The sequence below is a fragment of the Delphinapterus leucas genome, chromosome 5, assembly GCF_059928025.1.
Source record: "Delphinapterus leucas isolate spDelLeu-1000000601 "Yukka" chromosome 5, BTC_Dleu_Yukka2, whole genome shotgun sequence".
NCBI classification, from domain to species: domain Eukaryota; kingdom Metazoa; phylum Chordata; class Mammalia; order Artiodactyla; family Monodontidae; genus Delphinapterus; species Delphinapterus leucas.
Genome location: NC_143133.1, coordinates 99,068,234 through 99,086,465, shown reverse-complemented (window position 1 = coordinate 99,086,465; position 18,232 = coordinate 99,068,234). Strand labels below are relative to the sequence as shown.

At 36.4% G+C, this 18,232-nt stretch overlaps 1 protein-coding gene across 5 annotated transcripts in view; it reads left to right on the top strand.

Moving 5' to 3' along the window:
* WDFY3 (WD repeat and FYVE domain containing 3) overlaps nucleotides 1–18,232 on the top strand; it is a 259,871-nt gene that overhangs the window by 39,052 nt on the left and 202,587 nt on the right. The window lies entirely within an intron of this gene.

Genomic DNA, 18,232 nt, shown 5'->3' with positions numbered 1-18,232 from the left:
CACCACCAGGGAGGCCCCAACTGTCGTTTACTTCTTTAAGCAATATGTATGGAGAGTAAATTAAACAACTTTGTGGCATATAAAAGTTTTTACTGTACTATTGGACAGTATATTTACATGCTTAGACCTATAGAAATCCAAGCAAAAGAGACCATCTGTCAACTGAATTGACCTTTGGTATTACTTCTCTGTCTCTCTCTCTCTCCCCCCACCATCCCACCCCCTCCACACGCATGCACGCAAGTGCACGCACAGTTAAGATTTTTATTAAAAATTTTTATTATTATTATTTTTTTTTTTTCACCGCACCACACGGCCTGTGGGATCATAGTTCCCCGACCAGGGATCGAACCCACGCCCTCTGCATCGAAAGCTCGGATTCTTTTTTTTTTTTTTTTTTTCCAGTACGCGGTCCTCTCACTGTTGTGGCCTCTCCCGTTGCGGAGCACAGGCTCCGGACGTGCAGGCTCAGCGGCCATGGCTCATGGGACCAGCCGCTCCGCGGCATGTGGGATCTTCCCGGTCCGGGGCACGAACCCGTGTCCCCTGCATCGGCAGGCGGACTTGCAACCACTGCGCCACCAAGGAAGTCCGGAAACGCGGATTCTTTAACCACTGGATCTCCAGGGAAGTCCCAAGATTTTTAAATTAAAGTTTGAAGGACAGATGTTACTTGTTATTGAAAGAGTAAATGTGGTGATGAAAACAAAATTTTTGTGAGGAGAGCAGACCATGCCAAGACTTATTTAATCTTCAGTACTTCTATTTAGTTTGTTTTCTTCCTTCTTGATTTTGTTTTCACTGCCTAAAAGTACAGTTTCATAAAAATGTTCCAGTTCTAGGAAAAGAGGATAATTTCTATAAACTGGAAAAAAGCTATAAGAAGTAAGATTTTTGCCCTGAGGAACTAAATTGTTTAATGAACTCTTTAATATATATTTGCCATCTTTTTTTTATATTCTTAGTACAAAATATAAAGAAATTTTATATTTATAAAATAAAATGTTTTATTTATCTTTATTGTGAGGCTTAAAGTGCCACATGAAAATTATTTGAATCTATTACTGATATCTAAAATCTACAATATGGGTATAAAAGTGGGATCCTAGAATTGAGATATAAATATATATTTCATAGCTTTTGTATATAATATATACATATATATTATATATGTATATAGTTTTATATAGTATATGGGTCTATATGATTCCTTGAACTGCTTATACTTTTCAGTGCTTATAGAATATACTTTGATTATGAATAATACTGCTCTCAAGTAACTTCTGATAAAATGTCAACTGTTCATAAAGAACGTAGAATTTCATAAAGAAATTGTTCCATTAGGAACAATTAAGAGGGCTAGTTAATTCTCAAAAGGTTGACATCTTACCATGAGACAGATCTATGTTTTATCCTGAAATCCTAGAGAATAGATTTTTTTTCTTTTCCCTTTCTTTCTGTTACCTTCCCTATTTTTCCCTCCTCACTTTTCAATACTTGACCCTTCCTCCCTTCTATTCCCTACGTTTTCTTTCCATTCTTTCCTTTTAATGACCTCTTTTTCCAGAGGTCCCATCTCAGTTATTTGTGTAAAACGGGCACTGAATATATTGCTCAATAGCAATTGCTTTAGGATTGGGTCCAAGATGGCTCTTGCAGTTGTTTCATGACTAAGTTTACAATTATGTTAGACTAGCTCTTAAGGCTCTGGGCAATCATTTTTGCTTATTTGGATCTCAAGATCCAAAGCAGTGTATTTTATCAATATTGGGATTTTTAAGTTGACCCAGTGCATTCTTTCCTGCCGATGTTCAGTACCAGTTGAGAAATATAGAGACTGACATGATCAGGTTTCATGTGGGGAAAGGGCACTCTGTAGCGGTGGTTAGAGAGATTTAGAGCCAAGGCTGGAGAAAGGGTGATCATTAGTAGATTGTAACAGTAAATCAGAGGAGAAATGCTACATGATTAGGACCTGAACCAGTTTGGTATGATTGGAGAAAACAGGACAGATATACAAGATAGTCTCTTAGGATATGTCCCTTTGGGTTTGGGAGTTGAAAGAAAGGAAGGAAATGAATTGAAACCCTTGGGTAATCTAGGTTAACTGCCAAGTTTCTAGCTGGATGACTGGTTGACAGTGGTCCTGTTCCGCTATGTAGAAATTATAGAAGAAAAAATAGAATTTAGTGGACTTCCCTGGTGGCGCAGTGGTTGAGAATCGGCCTGCCAATTCAGGGGACACAGGTTCGATCCCTGGTCTGGGAAGATCCCACGTAACGCCGAGCAGCTAAGCCCGTGCGCCACAACTACTGAGCCTGCGCTCTAGAGCCCACATGCCACAACTGCTGAAACCCGTGCGCCTAGAGCCTGTGCTCTGCAACAAGAGAAGCCACCACAATGAGAAGCCCGTGCACCGCCAACAAGAGTAGCCCCCGCTCGCGGCAACTAGAGAAAGACGGCGCCCAGCAACAAAGACCCAACTCAGCCAAAAATAAATAAAGTTTAATTTAAAAAAATAGAATTTAGGGAGAAAAATAGTATGTTAGATTTTGAACATAATGATTTTAGGGGGAAATAATTTCAAACTTACAGAAAAGTTACAAAAATAATATAAAGAACATCGATGTACCCTCACTCCAGATTCACCTATTGCTAACCATTTGTCCTCAAATGCTTTATTATTCACTTTGTAAATGAATGTTTGTGTATATATTTATAAATACATATGCATATATGTGTATTCTTTCAATGTCCATCTGCTGTTTATTTGTGATATAAAATTTGATCACCTGTTTCATTGTCTGATTTCTCCACTGTGTTACTCTCCTCCCTTACAACTAATAAGCAATCCGTGAGGAGATACTTTAAGACAATTAAAATATCCCACTCTTCATCAAAATTTCATGTAGGATCCATTGATGATAGCTTGCTTGAACCATGGTTCTAAAATGATGGTTTTTTCTAACTCCAGAACTCCTACTTTTACCAGTCATTACTCAGCATCCTACTGTAATAAGAGCCCTTTTATTTATCTATATATATTATTAGTTATTAAACTCATGGATTCCTATTTTTTCCCTGATGATTAATAATTCATTACTGTCCTTAAATATTTTGGCCTTCAAATTTTCTCAGATCTCACCAGTGGGACCCTCTTCTTTTCATGCTGCCTCCTTTCGTTTTTCATGCCCCCATCACTTTTTCTTAATCACTTCATTATTTTCATCATTTATAAGCCAACTCATTGTTTATCTTCTCTGTCCAGCCTAGAGTCAGTCATTTCTCCTAGAAGGCCTGGCCCCTTTGAGTGGGGAATGGGGAATGACAGTAGGAACCAAGATCTGGACACACAGTATGTACGTTGCTACTTGATGTATTTACTTCTGAGCCCTGTGAGGGGACAGAGCTAGAAAATATGTCTTTATACGTGCACACGTACATATGTATATACACATTTGCATGCATATGCTCATGGATGTATGTTTGAACCTGGATGTATATTTTAGAATATGAATTCACACTGATTTCTCCAATTCTCCCTTGTTCTGTAGTGAGAACATGGGCTCCTAACAGTACCAACATTCTTACGCATTTGCTCTACATGAGTATCACCTAAAATAGTTTCAGAATTGTTTCATCTATACCACTACAAAAACAAAACAAAAGCAACACTCCATTTTTGTAGGTAAAACATTCATTGGTTTCTTGTTTATCCTTCTGATTTTTCTTTTGGTAATGATGAGCAGATATGGTTTTTTCTTTAATAAATTTATTTTACTTATTTATTTTTGGCTGCATTGGGTCTTTGTTGCTGCACGCGGGCTTTCTCTAGTTGCGGCGAGCGGGGGCTACTCTTCGTTGTGGAGCACGGGCTCTAGGCATGCAGGCTCAGTAGTTGTGGCACACGGGCTTTGTTGCTCCACAGCATGTGGGATCTTCCCGGACCAGGACTCGAACCCGTGTCCCCTGCATTGGCAGGCAGATTCTTAACCACTGCACCACCAGGGAAGCTCTATGTTTTCTTATTTCACTTTTTTCTAACACAAAAGGTAGCATACTGTCTATATAAGTACTTGGGCACGTAGTGATTTTCACTGAAAAATATACCCTGGAAATCACTCCATATCAATTCATAGAGATTGCCATCATTCTTCTGTGTATGTTTGCCAGTTTATTCATCTTGTCTTCTGTGTTTGGCTATCCAGGTAATATTTTGCAACTTTAGAGTGCTGCAGTGAATAACCTTGTGCATATGTCTTTTTCTGTTGTTGGAGGTGTATCTTCAGGATTAATATAGGAGCGGGTTTATTGGGTCAAAGGGTAAAATGGATATGTATATAGTTTTACTAGATGTCACCAAATTCCCTTTCACTGCTGTTGTACTGTTTTGCATTCCCACCAGCAATGTATATGAGACTGCCTATTTTTCCACAGCCTTACCAAGAAAGTATATTGTCAAGCCTTTGAGTTTTGCCAATCTGAAGGGCAGAGAAATAGTATCTCAGTATAGTTTTAATGTGTATTTTTCCTGTGAGTTGAGTTTATATCTTTCAGATCTGTAAGAGCCATATATAGATATATGGGGACATTTATACATGTCTTTTTCCATTTTTTGCTAAGATTGTTGGTCTTTTTTTCCTTCAGTTATTAAGGTCTTCGTATATTAGGGATATTATTTCTTTACCTGTAATGTATATTTGGAAATATATCTCCCAATGTTTTCATTTGTCTTTCGACTTTGCTTATGGTGTTTTTTTGCCATTCAAAGATTAAAAACAAATTTTATATAGTCAAATTTGTAATTGATTTCTTCTATTGCCCTGGCATTTTTGAGTTTTAGTTAGAAAACATAATGAATTTGGTGTATTTCACAGTGAAGGAATGAGGTAGTAATCTATACCAGAGAAACAGAGATAATTCTCTGTGCCCTGTTTCTCACTGACTCACAATTTTACATTTTAAAGCCCGAACCATAATAATAATAATCTGGTATTTCATACATAGAATATGCCAATATATTTATTTTACTTTTAACTTTTTATTACAGAAGATTTTAAACATCCATATAATGAACACTTATATATACCTATCATATAGCTTCAGTATAGCTTTTAAAGCTACTGGGCCAAATGATCTAGATTTATAGGTTTTCAGTTATTGTGAATTATCTTTGTAAAGAGGAAAGTTTGGACTAGCTTAGTAGGCTTTGGCCAACTGGTCTCCCAAGCTCTCTGGCCTCTTTTCAATGATCTTGACACCAGACCTGACCTCTTTCAGGCTTCTGTACCTCCACCATCTCCACAAATCTGAATTGTATAGAAAAAAGTTGAGAAAGATAATAAGTCAGAGAGTAGTAATGTTGCCATGGATCAGTGGAGTAACTCAAGAGAGGTCCGCTTGATTGATGCATTAAAAGTTATATCTCTTATTTCAGGTCAAAGTAGACACTGTTTACTGTGTACATATATATTTACATATATAGTGTATTTATGTTTTTCGTGGTTCAATGTTATTAGAGTAGAACCAGCAAATATCTTTTATCAGTGCATCTAAGAAGATAACCTACAGAAATTTGCTACTAGAATCTAAACATAAACACAGAAAACACTCAAAAATTCTAACTTGCTTAATCGAATTTTCTTTGTACTGCAGTTATTTTAAACTGAAATTATATTGTTTTCATTTGATAGCCTCCATGGAAATTGTTTTATTAATTCAGTATATTCATTTTCAGTTTATCGAGAGGCAATGATTAGTGTCAGAATGCCTGGAGTTCACAAAACCTCTGGGATTCTTCATTTCATTTTAGTTTAAGGGCCTGTATCCTATTTGGAACAACATTCTTGATACATCAAAACCCAGTTGAATTACAGCTTTAGAGTTTTAGAATAGCTTTATCTTCTCCTCAGATAGAAGCCAAATAGTCACTTGCAAGTAATCATATTCTGAGAATATCACTGTTCTTTTAAAAATACTTTAAAAGAGGCAGCAAGGAAAATCAGTAAGTTCTTCATCTAATGACTGTAAATAATTTGCATAAGTGAAGTCCACATTTGGTTTCTTTTTTTCACTGAGGATAACAATGGTAGTGAGCATGGCAAGACAGAAGGCTTTCTGGCAAGAAGTGGATGAAGAGGACTGATAATGATCACAGGGGAATGTTCCTGCATATGTCTGTATTCACTGTTTTTCCTCTGCCCATTTCTGTGAACTTGCCTCGATGGACTAAATGTTATCTTTTGCTTGTATTTTGCATTTCTTGACTTGTCCTTTTTGTCTTTCTGTTTTGCATTAGTTTATGATGTTTTTCATCCCTCTTCTAAAATTACGGCTTGTCCACAAAAAGGTGGTCTTTTTATCCTATCCAACATGATATTAAAACATTTTTATGATTAATATCTACCCCTAAATATATGGCAGGCTCTACTTTTGTGAATTAGGAACATCAAATGGAATTTCAAGATTTACTTTATTATGAAACAAATTCTTTATTAGTTTTTGGAAAATAGTAGCATTCCTCATTAGAAAATAGCATGTTAAGTGATTGCTTTCGTGCTGCTTGCCAAAAGCATGTAAGACCTTTTCTCCTAGTTTCTGTTAATTGAGGTTTGCACACTTAAAGTTTCTACTACTGGACTTCCCTGGTGGTGCAGTGGTTAAGAATCCGCCTGCCAGTGCAGGGGACATGGGTCCGAGCCCTGGTCCGGGAAGATCCCACATGCCGCGGAGCATCTAAGTCCGTGCGCCACAACTGCTGAGCCTGTGTGCCACAACTACTGAAGCCCGCACACCTAGAGCCTGTGCTCTGCAATAAGAGAAGCCACCACAATGAGAAGCCTGCGCACCGCAATGCAGAGTAGCCCCCCCTCGCCACAACTAGAGAAAGCCCACATGGAGCAACAAAGACCCAACGCAGCCAAAAATAAGTAAAATTAAATCTTAAAAAAAAGAGTTTCTACTACCAAGAAATTATATAGTTTTGATTATTAAAAATTTACATGCACATATTTTTTCTTGGGAGTCCCATTTTTAACCAAGTTTAAAGAGAGAGTTGTCCATGTGGAAATAGAAACAAAGTGAAAATAGACAACTAAAGACTTCAAGCCTGCAATGAACTTAGCTTTTATTTCCATGCAGTATTTCTGAGTTTAGCTTGTCTTGAATGCCAAGTTCTTTCTATAAAAACAAAAATGCGTTTCTTTGGGTTAATTTATAAGCTGCTTTTTTAGTATGGCCAGTGGAGTTGGATGCTTGATATTAATGTTGGCTATATATCTTGAAGGTAGTACTGCATCAGTTTTTCTTGATCTGAAATTTTTGTTGTAATAGGCTTAGGTGTAATTAAATTTTGTGTTTCACGAATAATATTGAATCTTAAATGCTTTAATTAAAAAAAATTCTGGTTAAATAAATAACCTAAAATTTACCATTTTAACCACTTTTAAGTGTACAATTTAGTGATATTTTGTATATTCCAAATGTTGTCTAACCATCACCACTATCTATTTCCAGAGCTTTTTCATCATCCCAAACGGAAACTCTGTATCTGTTAGGTAATAATTCCCCATTCTCCTTTCTCTTGGCCCCTGGTAACCTCTATTTCTGTCTCTATGAATGTCCATGTTCTAGATATTTTATATAAGTGTGATCATACAAAATTTGTCCTTCTTTTTGTGTCTGACTTATTTCACTTAGTATGTTTTCAAGGTTCAATTCATGTTGTAGCATATATCAGAACCTTATTCCTTTTTATGACTCAGTAATCTTCCACTGTATGTATATACCACATTTTGTTTGTTCATTAATCTATTGACAGCACTTTGGTTATTCCCACCTTTTGCTATTGTGAAACCTGCTGCTATGAACGTTGGCTCACAAGTACCTGTTAGAGTCTCTGCTTTCAGTTCTTCTGTACACGCACACACACACACTCACACACTAGGAGTGGGATTGTTGGGTCATGTGGTAACTCTGTGGTTAATTTTTTGAGGAACTGCCATACTGTTTTCCATGGTGGCTGCACCATTTTACATTATCACCAGCACTACACAAGGATTCTAATTTCTCCACATCTTTGCCAAAACTTGTTATTTTTTTACAATAGCCATCCTAGTGGATGTGAAGTAGTATCTCATTGTGGGTTTGATGGGCATTTTCTTGCTAACTAATGATTTTGAGCATTTTTTTCATGTGCTAATTGACTGTATACCTTCTTTGGTAAAATGCCTGTGTAAGTCCTATTTTTTAATTGGGTTGTCTTTTTTTTGTTTTTTTCCGGTACACGGGCCTCTCACTGTTGTGGCCTCTCCCGTTGCGGAGCACAGGCTCCGGACGCGCAGGCTCAGCGGCCATGGCTCACGGGCCCAGCCTCTCCGCGGCATGTGGGATCTTCCCGGACCGGGGCACGAACCCATGTCCCCTGCATTGGCAGGCGGACTCTCAACCACTGCGCCACCAGGGAAGCCCTAGGCTTTTTTTTTTTTTTTTATGTTACAAATATCCAACTTAATTTTGGTCCTTTCAGACTGCAACAAAGATTAGAAAACTTGAACATCAGCTGTTATTTTCCTTCTCTGTTGATATACAAATCTTATTTTCATCAGTTTTTTCAGAATAGGTTTGTATCCCCTTTCCTTAAAAGAATATTCCCCCCAGGGCTTCTCTGGTGGCGCAGTGGTTGAGAGTCCGCCTGCCAATGCAGGGGACACGGGTTCGTGCCCCAGTCCAGGAAGATCCCACATGCCGCGCCGCAGAGCGGCTGGGCCCACTGAGCCATGGCCACTGAACCTGCGCATCCGGAGCCTGTGCTCCGCAACGGGAGAAGCCACAACAGTGAGAGGCCCGCGTACCGCAAAAAACAAAAACAAAAACAAAAAAAAAGAATATTCCCCCCAATTTTTTAACTATAGTTCTTAAATAAATTATTTGGGATTTAGAACCATGAAGTAAAAATATTTTGTAACAAGAATACTGGGCTATAAATTAAAAGCAAAAGCCTCTAAGAAAGTAAATTTAACCTCTTTAAAGTTTGTTATAAAGTAATTAATTCTGTCCCATACATTAAAAAGATACCCCTCCTCAATAACTCAATTGATTACTTTCACTTTTTTCTAATAGGTCTCACAAGTTTTTAGAAGTTGTATCATGGCCAGTCTTGTTCTATCTGTATCCTCATACACTTATTCTACCCCTGAATTATTTTGAAACAAATCCCAAACATCATTTCATCAGTAAATATTTTAGTAGTTGTGTGCATGTGTGTGTGTGTGTGTGTGTGTGTGTACGTGTACGAACAGACTGCTGGTATACAGTTTAGGGCAAATCCATTCAATAAATAATTTTTGAATTTCTACTATGGTCCAGATGCAGTGGGGGATAGAAAAATTTTGAAGTCATCATCTCTGTCCTAGAGGAGCTTACTTTATAGCTTTGAGCCAGTTCCTAAGTTGAAAATTTGTGGGCACTGAAGCCCTGAAGAATTTGAGTCCAGCCTTAGAAAAACTAAATAGAACTCTTGAGCCAAATAAGAACAGTGAGCTGTATTCTGACGTACCTGACTCACATACTCAAGGAGAGGTAATGCCATATCCTTTTAGTCCTTTTATCTTAAAAGGGGAAAAAATAAAACTGTACTTGATATCAGCAATAAAAAATTGTTAGAAGTATATAGAGTTGGGCTTATCAGTTATAAATGACTTAAAATTTTAGGTTACGTGAATTAGAATGATGCAGAACCACTTACACTTTAATCATATTGACTTTATACCTCCTTTTTTTTGGACAGTCATAATTTTAAAATTCATTTCCATTTTCAGAATGTACTGGTGATTTTTATTAATTTAGAAGGTATACAATATATACCAATTAAGATTTTTCTTTTATTTGTTCAAAATATTTTTTATAGTACTGTAATTTTCCTTTTTTAGAGCTTTGAGATGTTGATGACATTTACTTTCAAATATAATCCCAAAGTTCTGTTTTTGTACCTTTTTAATGTCTATTGATTTCACCTACTACTTTTTCTTGTTGCTAACATTTTTGAGTGCCATCATCCTGCCTAAACTGAATGGCTGCAATCTCCTCTTTTTTAAATAATTAAAAAAATATTTATTTATTTATTTGGCTGCGCCAGGTCTTAGCTGCGGCACACGGGATCTTTAGTTGCGACATGCACGTGGGATCTAGTTCCCTGACCAGGGATCGAGCCCGGACCCCTTTCATTGGGAGCGTGGAGTCTCAGCCATGGGACCACCAGGGAAGTCCCTGCTATTTCCTCTTAACTGTCTTCACTAGAAAGAGCTCCTTTGGAGCCCTTTTCCATACTGCAGCCGGAGTCCTCTTTGTAGAATGCAAATCTAATTTTCTTACTCTCCTTTTGGAAATTCTCAATGCCTCCCTACTGCCTTTAGATAAAGCCCAGAGTATGGTATATCACACATTTCTTTACCCAGTTGGAGCTTTTATGTCCAGTCCCTTCAGGTGTTGTCTCTTGTGCTTTCCTCACCCCTTATGTGTAGATATTTATACCCATAACCATTCTTGCCTCCTGCAACAACTTCTTCTCATCTTCCTCTCTCTTCTTTTAAAATCTGGTATTATGTGCTGGGTATACAGGTAGGGTCTTGTTAGTTACCTTTTAATTAAAAGCACTTTTACCTTACTACCAGCCTTTTTAATTTCATCCCCTCTGTGATACATATAGTGTCTTATTTGTTCTCTGTATCTTTGGGGCCTGGTGACTGGGACATAATAGGCACAGATTGATATTTATTGAATAAATGAATGAATGAATGAATGTTACCTATCGCTATGATATGTTACCCTAAAGCTTAAAAAAAATAAACAAGCATTCATTATCTTATAGTTTCTGTAGGTCAGCCATTCAGGAGTGGTTTAGCTGGGTCGTTCTGGGTTGGAATCTCTCATGAGGCTGTAGTCATCAAGATATTGGTCAGGCCCTCTCCATAGGGCTGCTTGGGTATCCTCATGACACGGAAGTCAGCTTCCTTCAACACAGGTGATCCAAGAGAGATAACAAGGAGGAAGCCACAGTGCCTTTTATAACATGACCACACAGTCACTGCCATTACATTCTGTTCTGTCACTAAATTTAACTCACAATTAAGAAGAGACTCAACTTTTTTTTTTTTTTTTTTGAGACTCAACCTTTGAAAGGAGGAGTATCAAAGAATTTGTGGCTATATTTTACAACTAACCACCACAGAGTGGAACAGTAATTTATGATTCTCCCTTGGATGTGACCAAAATAGGTCATTTTCCCTCCTTTTGAAATGCATTTGTTCAAATGGAAATAAATTTTAAATGTATGCCTTTAAAATATTTTATTTTTTTAAACTTTTTATTTTATATTGGAGTATAGTTGATTAACAATGTTTTGTTAGTTTCAGGTGTACAGCAGAGTGATTCAGTTATACATATACATGTATCTATTCTTTTTCAAATTCTTTTCCCATTTAATATTTTACTTATTTTTGATAACTAGATTGCACATAAATACAGTTATTTAAATGAGCTAATTTTCTAAATATTCATAATTTTATTGTAGCTTTTTCACTTAGATTCTGGAAATAAAATAAGAAAGTCATCTAAGTTTTATATTGTCTAAAATGAATGTGACACAGTATTCACTGCTTTAAGGCTTATTGTAGGTCTTCAAAAAATCAAACACATCTATCTGTGAGCCATATTTACATACTTTTAAGAGAAAATGATAATATTTTAAACTTGTAGCTTAAAACAGTTTAAGTTAATTGTACAAAAATTAGTCTTTTTAGACTAATATATATAACTTGCTCATTCAAGAAAAATTGGAGTCCCTAATATGTGCCAGGCATTTTACTAGGTGCTGGGTATGTACTGGTGAATAGAATAGACATATTTTTTCCACTTGGAGTTCGTCTGTTGGAGAGCAGGTAATAGATAAATAGATATCTATGGAGGAAATAAAGCAAAGTGACAGAGGACTGTGGGAAGACAGATACTTCCACATTGTTAGAAAAAGATTGTCAGGGGAAGTGACCTTGAAGCTGAAAACTGAAGGAGTTATCCTTGCCAGGAGCTTTAACGCCCTGCAGTGTGAACAGTTGGTATATGAGGAGTTGAAAGGATGCCTGGAGATGTCCACGGGGGGGGGGAAAGTGGAATGAAGTTTGAAAGGTAGAAAGGGATCATATTATCTAGTTTAAGAGTCCATGATAAGCAATATGGATTTTATTCAGCATATTGAAAACCATTGAAGGATTTTGAAGTTATGATTTGTGCTAACCCCCTCGCCCCCCAAAGAAAGTTTTTTTGCCTGCAAAAAAAGAGAAGAGAGGGGAAGTGGGAAAATGGTAAGGAGGTCATTATATTGATAGTAGTCCACATGAACAATGATGGAGGTTTGTTCTAGAGTGATGAGAGAGAAGAGGATGGGTTTGAGGTCTAGTTTGTAGGTAGAACCAATGGGACTTAACATGGAGTGTGAGGGAGAAGGAAAGTATGGACAATACTCAGGTTTTTGGCTTGAGCAGACCAGTGAATGGTAATATCCTTAAATGAGATTGGAGCTCAGTGAGAAGGAAAATGGGGTTTATTTTTGACAATGTTAATTTTGTGATGTCTGCAAGTCATTTGGTGGACATGTCAGGTGGCAGACAGTTAATGCAGTCCTGGAGCTCAGAGGTTTGAGAGGAGATATACAGATGGTATTTAAAGTTGTGGAATGGTTGAGATCCTTTCTAGGGAGGGAATGCCCTAGGAACTCCAGCTTTCAGAATTTGCATGTGTGGGCAACATTCTTGCTTTATTTTGTGAAACAACAAAAGACAAAACTACAGCACAGAAAATTTGGTTTATTTCTATCTAATATATATCGAAGATACGTATACTTTCTTTCCTTCAGTTTGACAGTAGTGTAGTATATGAGAAAAAAGTTTAAAGCTCCACCCAGCCACTTGTTGAATGAATAACTAAGCCACTTACTAGCTGTATGACTTTGGAATTTTACCTCTCTGAGCCTCTGTTTCCTTATCTGCTAAAGGAAGTAAGAGGAGAGTTATTTTGAAGATTAAATGAATTAATTTATCCAAAGCGCCTAGGACAGTGTCTGGTATATAGTAAATACTCAATATTCTTTATTTTCCCTTTCCTTGCTTTTAATTTGTTTATATGTGTGTCTGTGAGCAGGTGAGCCACTCTGAAACAGGTGTTATATTTAATGCCATTCCCCCTGTTCTCATGCAGTGTTAGAGAGAAAGGTAGATATAGACATGTAACACATAAATATATGGGTGTGTAGCATAGTTTCTTAAATATCTGAAAACTATTCTTTGCTAACTGTTAATACACTGTTTTTGTCCTGCTTTTCTTAGACTGTCATAACTCTGCTGCCTTCAAAGAAGGTTATCTCTTAAATAATGAGATACTAAGATAAAGGGTTGTTTTTTGTTTGTTTGTTTGTTTGTTTGTTTTGCGGTACGCGGGCCTCTCACTGTTGTGGCCTCTCCCGTTGCGGAGCACAGGCTCTGGACGCGCAGGCTCAGTGGCCATGGCTCACGGGCCTAGCCGCTCCGCGGCGTGTGGGATCTTCCCAGACCTGGGCACTAACCCGTGTCCCCTGCATCGGCAGGCGGACTCTCAACCACTGCATCACCAGGGAAGCCCTAAAGGTTTGTTTTGAAATATGAAATCTAATGAGTATGAGAATGAATTAAAACAGTATTATAAAAATTTTCACACTTATGTATTAAAGCTTTGTAATTATTAACATAGAGTTCTCAATTGCATATTTGTTCGTTGTCAGATATAAAATTGGATAATCTAATACTTTGAAGGCAAAAATAAAGTGTTAAATTTGAATCTATGAGGTCTGCTTCTAATTCATCCTTTCCCTCCCTTCCTCCTTCCTGCTCTCTTTGTCTCTTCCCTTTCTCTCCCTCCTTCCAAGTAAAAGCAGTGACTCACACTCTCTTCATGTATGTATGCTCTGCTATGGAAAATTCTCTAGAGGTGTCCCTTTGCTTTGAAATAAGTGATCATGTGTTTAATATCAAAAGGAAAACATGTATTCCTTATGTGTTATTTCAGTTTTCTGTCACCTAAATGTACCCAATACAGCTACCAATGTTTTGGAAAGACCAATGTGCATTGTACAGTGGGGCTTACAGTAGACCTCCTTACCTAGTGCCCTACATGTGGGACAGCCTGCAAAACCTTAGTCCTTTGTTCTTTATTAATATTTCTCGGTACTTATAGGTATTGGCACAGTATTACAGAGAAACTCCTTGTGCCTTCAAGTACCCTGTGATAAGAAATCCCGTTTAGTAGATTTATTACAACCTTATTACCTTTCGTTTACGAATTTAAATCATTGTAGAATGATGTACTGTATTTCATCAATTCTAAGATGCACTTTTATCTCATTTGCAGAATTTTGAAACTAGAATCATCTTACAGTAGATATAATAGGAAGTTATGTTTTTTTTTAAATTGGCAGTGTTTTTTCTTGGTGGTACATAAAATAACAGTAGTCTTATAATTGATGGTAACTTGGATTTGATGAAATTTGGTAGCCCTTCAACTGCAAGTCTCTAGCCATAGAATGCATTTGATATTAATTAATGCTTATGTAAAGTAAGAATCAGTTTTTTAAGAACTGATCATGTTTTTTACATTTGTGTTCTACTTGATTTGTTGAGTATAACACAAGAGGTCAGCAAACTTTTTCTGTAAAAGGCCACAATGTAAATATATTAGGCTTTGTGGGCCATACAGTCCCTGTTGCAGCTGTTCAACTCTGCTGTTCCAACAAAAGCAGCTTTAGACAATACATCTGAAAATAGTTCTGTTGCAATAAAACTTTATTTACAAAAACAGGCTGTGGGCCAAATTTGGCCCATGAGCTGTAGTTTACCAGTCCATAGCAGAACATGTAATGATCAAACAACTTCTCGAACGTTCACTCCCCAAAATATGACTTCTGGATCATCTTTGAGCCTTTGTGCATGTATTCTATACCTAAAATTGTCTTTTTGTTTCTTTTGGTTGTTTGATCTATTCCATCTGTCTGTGTCTAAATCAGGGTCATCATACTTAGGTTCATGAACCAGTAGATATTTTGTCTTTGTCCATGTGAGTGATCTTTGGTTCAGATTTGTTACCCACTCTAACAAATAATTTGCCAGTTTGTGCAGTGAAAAGCTATTAACAGATTAATGAGTCAGAGATTTTTAAATACTGTGCCTGAGAATAATAGTTTATTTTAATTCAGTCCTCTGCCTTGCTTGTCAGAGTTGGTATCAGAAAGTCAGCTGCCTTTGGATCCATGCTAATAAAGTTGAATCTGAGCGGTAACCTAATGAATTTGAATATGAGAGGTAGCATAATAAAGTCATTAAGAGTACTAACTCTGGAGCCAGACAGCCTGATTAAATCTAGGCTCTACCATTTACTGGTCTTGTGACCTTGGGCTGCTTGCTTAACCTCTCTATGCCTCAGTTTCCTCTTCTTTAAAATGAGGATAATAACAGTACTTATAGGGTTGTTTTGAATATTAAATGAGTGCCTAGAACGTAACTGTCATAAATAAATTGGATTTTAAGCATAAGATATATGATCTTTAGAAATAATTCCATTACTATTGAATTTAATTGTCAGAATATTTGCAATTTAAAATGATAAATTAAAAGGAGCTCATAATGAGCAGTATTTTCTCCTTTTTTCCATGAACATATTTTAACTATCAGTGTTTTCTCTGTGTTTACCTCCATGGCAACATCCAGCATCTGGCTCTCAGTGAATGTTAATTAAATGAATGGGAATTTGTGTTTTTGTTTCAAGGTGCTGTTTTTCCAATTATTTTCCGAACTTTTATAAGACCCGTCTTTTGTCTGATTTGGAGAGAGTAGTCTCTTGCTTGTTGAAAAACATGTTTTATATTTCACTATAATCTAAAAGTCTTTGAATTAATTGTTCTTAAGGCATTTCTGTAAGCCATTATTTCCCTCACTTTCAATGCCTCCTAGTGATATTTCTGATAGAGACTGCTATAACTATATACAAATATAGTTAACTTTTGTTTGATCTCAGAATAGGCTGGGTTAACAACTGACATTAAAATGGCTGTGAAAACAAGACTGACTAGTTCATTATATAGCAATCTTGGCTTCAGTTTTTCTTATGCCATAACTTGTGAGATATAAATTTATTTCAGTTTTTGGTAATAAGAAAATGCCTCTTCCATAATATTTCTATGCCTACATGTATTTTCTTTGTATAACTACCATTAGGTTTAACCATATAAAATTGCTGGTAGTCTACTGTTTCTGACCTAACAAAAATCTCATTTTACATAACCCAACCTAATAGAAAGCAAGATTTTTTTTCTAAAGTCTTATGCTGTTTGTAGTTTCATTTGATTTCAGCAATTTGTGACTTTCATTCATTTAACAACATAATAAACATTTTTCATCTTTAACTTTTGATAATACACACCTTCCAGGAGCCTTTGAGAACTATATGTAAGTGGTTGTTAGAAGCTATATGTTAAGCTTTTAATGTTCTGGCATCACGTAAACAGCTTAACGCACATTATCTCTGATCCTGACAATAGACCTGAAAGAGGAATTAATGTAAATGGCAGAGCTAGGATTTGAATTCATTCTAATGACCTAATCTTGGAAGTTACATAGTGTTAACACCCAGCATCCTGTTTGTTAGGAGTCCCCATTCAGGAGGAAGGGAGATAGGCTCCTCTTTTTGAAGGTATCTAAGAATTTGTTGACATTTTAAAGTCACCGCAAAAAGCTAGAGACTTTTGGATGTGTTTTCTGTCATGATGAAAAATTTTTCTTCTCTTTGATGTCGATGTAAATGATTTACAATTAGTGGTCATTCCTGAGTCCTTTGTCTTCCAGATTTTAACTTGAGACATGGTCTGTTAATTATACACAATGGAAGCAATCAATTTGAATGTTCTTACTGGTACAGGGATCTTAATCTTCTAGTTTTTCATGTTTGATTTTTTTTAACCTATTTTATTGGATTTACAAAATATATAACTAATTTAAAAGTTGTTTTTATTATTGAGTCTGTGAAAGAACTAATTCCCATACCTCTGTTTTCCCTGAAAATTATTTTGTATTTGCCACATTTATCTTTTGATTAAATGTGGTTGGCAGTTAGTTTACACACTGCCCATGGGCAGTCTGCAGGTCTGGCTGCCGAAAAGAAAGTTAGAGACCTTGTACAGAACTAAAACATATATGGTAGAATCTTTCGATGTGTGTATGGAATAAGATGTCAGATTTTCTAGACAGCTTGGAGATGATGAGTGTGGAAAAAGGGCTGACAACTATGATATAAAACATACCTGTATATTTATGGCTAATCTGGAGAGCACAGTGGGGGTATTCTGAGATAACTTGGATTGCAGTATTTCTTCATGTGATATGTCATATTTGACAGGGGAAGTATTGCATTGAGGGTTTTATGTTCACCCTCAGATATCACCTGTCAAACTGTGTGTACAAAAATCACAGAGAGTATTTCTCTGTGATGTAATGCTTTATAGTGATTCAATGATAAAAACCAGGAATAAACCCCAAGAGTATAGCGACCTAAACCACACTTGCTGATCTGATCTTTCTTGGTAAACTCTCATTCTTTGGCCTGAATTTTTGGAATCTGTTTCCTTATTAGTTTATTGTTTTTCTTTAACCTAACATACTGTTTTATAAAATTTTTATTTTTCTAATTATTACACAGTGAAATTTATCTTTATTTGGAGTACAGCTCTATGAACTTTGATACACAGATTAGTGTAACCTCTACCACAATACAGACATAGAACACTTTTACCACCCCTAAAACTTCCTTGTCCTATCCGTTTATACACTTTCTCTCCACCTCTAGCCCCTGGCAACCACTAATATGTCTTCATCAATAAAGTTTTCTCTTTTTAAAAATAATCATATAAATGGAATCATGCAGTGTGTAACCTTTTGAGACTGTTTTCTTTCAGTCAGCATAATGCCTTTGAGAATCATTCAAGTTATTGTGTGTATCAAGTTTATTCACTTTTACTGTTGAGTTACATGTGTGCCACAGTTTGTATATCCATTAACTGGTTGAAGGACATTTGGGTTGTTTCCATTTTTCTGGCCATAATGAATAGAGCTGCTGTAAACTTTTGTGTATAAGTTTTATATGATCATAAGTTATACAGATC